Here is a 3,145-nt window from a genome sequence, read left to right on the forward strand (position 1 = left end):
TGCATCCTTATTTTGGTAAGAATTTATGAACAATGGAGCAACACACCATTTCAACAATAAGAGGTCAATTATATGATGCATAGTTTTTATTTGACGTCTCATTTCCATTTTATCTCATGCATTTTATGCCAACAATGATCTTCCAAATGGAAGGAGGCATCTCCTTTGCTTTCCAATATATAACTACATCTTTTGCATTCAGATCTTTTTTTAATACAATTCCTAATCAAGGTCAAATGAATGTCTGCTCATTTCTAATCCCAAGTTTGTAAAACAATTCCCACAATGCATGAAAATAACCTTATTATTTGCTAATGTTGTGCAGACACATACAACCTAACCCTGTAATATTTTTTTTTCAACAATGTACCACCCCTCTGAATGTATCAAGTGGAACCTCTTTCAAATTTATCAAGTGCTCGTTGGTCTCAAGACCTTCCCCAATAAAGGAAAATAAAGGATTTGAGCCTACTTGTGGGGCTATTTTCTTTCCATATCCAAATGATTCCGTTGAACTAAAATTTTCTATGCCAACCTCAATTAGATCATACACATGGTGATCATTCATTCTTCCCAAAACGAGATTGTTAGGCCACTTCTTTAAATGTGAGCCAAAAATGAATACACTACAATTAGTCTTTTAGGAAATAAATTCCAAGATAGTTTCATCCCCACTCTCAAATGGTCGAATATCTCCATTCTTTTTAGTGTATTTTATGGCATTTCCTCCAGCCCTCTTGAGATGAAATATGTTAGTCAAGATTGAATTCAATACATTGCTAGTCTTTGTGCCATGTAAGATTAGAATTCTCTTGGCACTTTCAACTAGCTTTGTAATACACTTTTCAAGAATCCTCCTTGCATGATTTGTCTTAGGTTTTACAATCTTCAACATCCTTCTAGGTTTCTAGAATAGTGAATGAGAAAATATATAACAAATATTATGGAACTCTTGAAACAGCTGAGACGCCTCTATGCATATGAGACATGTAGAAGTTCAAATGTGACCAGTTGCATCACATATCATATATATTGAATTTATGGCAAATGATGATAAGTGCATATTAGATGCTATCCTTTTTACCAAGAATAATCCATCCCCTTTAGTGATGTGATGAATTTAGTCAGGCCCCAAAGTGGGTTATCCTAAAAAAAAAATTGTTTTCAAATGAATAAAACTTTAAATTGATCTATTAATCACCTAATATTGATTTGATCCCTATTTTATCATTAATTCATCATTTGAAACTCATTTTAATTCTTTTTCAAACTGTAACTTTTTGCTAGGGAGGCCTCTGAACTAACTTAAAAAAACTAACTGAAACACCTAATTGAGCCCTAAAATCAAACATACTAGTTATCTATTCCACATTCTTTCACCTTGTTAGATTTTTCCTCATGAAAACATCTAGATAAAAATATATTGACTATCAAAGTTTCTTCCTCTAAACTACCTACAAATAAACATGTCAGAAAATAATAAAGTGCATTTGGTTTTGGCTTTGAAAATAGGTCAAACAGACACTTGGAGGCACAAAAAATGGGGCATTAGTTTATTGTCATGAGGAGAATATAAATATGTGATTTGGGCTCATTAATAATAACTAGGTGCATTTGAAAAGAGATCAAAGTTAGGTACTCAAAATTGCAGAATAGGGAATAGTGGCTGAACATTGATTTTCACAAACAAAATGGACTTGGGAAAGTGTGCAGATGGATTTTTCTAGACTTGAAAATTGGGTCGCTTAAAGTATTGTTAGAGTAGAAAAAATTGGTACAATCTATTTGGTCTCATCTATCATGTATTTAGGGTTATGACATCTCAAATTGGTCTATTGGTCAATTTGCACTTTTAGACACCAGTAAAACTTTATAAATTGCATTCAGAATCACATTTGAAAAACTAGTCAAATGGATTTGTCATAAGCTCAAATCTAGAACATAGAAAATGTCTGACCTCTAGAATGAAATACAAAAGAAATTTTCTCATTTTGTCCAATTGGGTTAAAGTTATAACTGGTCAAATAGGGCTTCTTGGAATCCTGAGAAATACGCATCAACATGACAAAGTAAACGACCAACTTTGAGGGATTCAAAACCTAGTAAAAAAATACTGAAACAACTTGAAGGCTGAAAAATAGGTTCTTTGATATGCATACTAAACACTCACAAAGTGGTGAGTCATGAAACATAATTGGGTGCAAGATATTCAATTGCAAACTAGGCTCTTTGTCACTATGATGGTGTTTTTCAACTATCAAGCAACAAAATACTCAATACCAAGATAGTAAAAGCACAAATAATCTAAGGATCAACTACTTCCTATAAAAAATTACATGTGTTTTATATCTGGACCTAACTTCAACAAAATCAAATAGATTTTCTATGTTTTAAGCTCTACAAAACCAAGGTGTGTATACTTGAGGGATGGAAGATTTTCAATCTAATAATACATATTTGGTTCATTCCATGACACTTTACCACAACACACATCCCTTATATTAGATTTGGTCACAATTCTTCTTAGGTTCACAAGTATTTCTGGCAATAGTAGCTAGCTAAGGCTCAAAAATTCAATGCAAACAAGTGCTAACCAACATTGGTATTCTATAAACAGTAAGGCAAAATTGATTCATAATTTGGCCTTGATGCTTATTCATGATATTTCATCTACAAACTAAATCAATAGATCAGTGCTTCATCCATTGGGATTGAGAGTCCATTCAATTTCTAGATCTAATTGATTGCATTAAAATTGGCTAAAAATCATTCTTATAGATATCCTTCCTATTACCATGGACACCCTATCAATCTTACTGAAGCATTTACTTAATTCCTTGAATTAAAAGCAATAGTGAATTGACATACAACTTGATTTAACTACATTTAATTGGACAAGCTTTGCTTATACAACTTCAAAATAACTAGGTAATAAAAATAGAGACAAGACTCAGCAAGAACAGACATGAAGACAATTCATCTTTGTATTAATTTACTTTAAAAATTGTATACAATTGAAACAACTTAGAATAACTCAAGAAAAGGCATTCAAATCCTGTAACATTAGTGTACTCTCAACTATTGGTAGAGAAAATACATCACAAAGGTTGGATCAATAGAATGGACCAAACAACTTAGTAAAACC

At 32.1% G+C, this 3,145-nt stretch overlaps 1 pseudogene; it reads right to left on the reverse strand.

Annotated features, from left to right (window-relative positions):
- Window positions 1-222: 222 nt before the first annotated feature.
- Window positions 223-895, reverse strand: LOC149539172 (ribosome production factor 2 homolog pseudogene; annotated as a pseudogene).
- Between the last annotated feature and the right edge of the window lie 2,250 nt (window positions 896-3,145).

Source organism: Cupressus sempervirens, chromosome 9 (genome assembly GCF_028749045.1).
Source record: "Cupressus sempervirens isolate cs-2001-9-10 chromosome 9, ASM2874904v1, whole genome shotgun sequence".
NCBI lineage: Eukaryota > Viridiplantae > Streptophyta > Pinopsida > Cupressales > Cupressaceae > Cupressus > Cupressus sempervirens.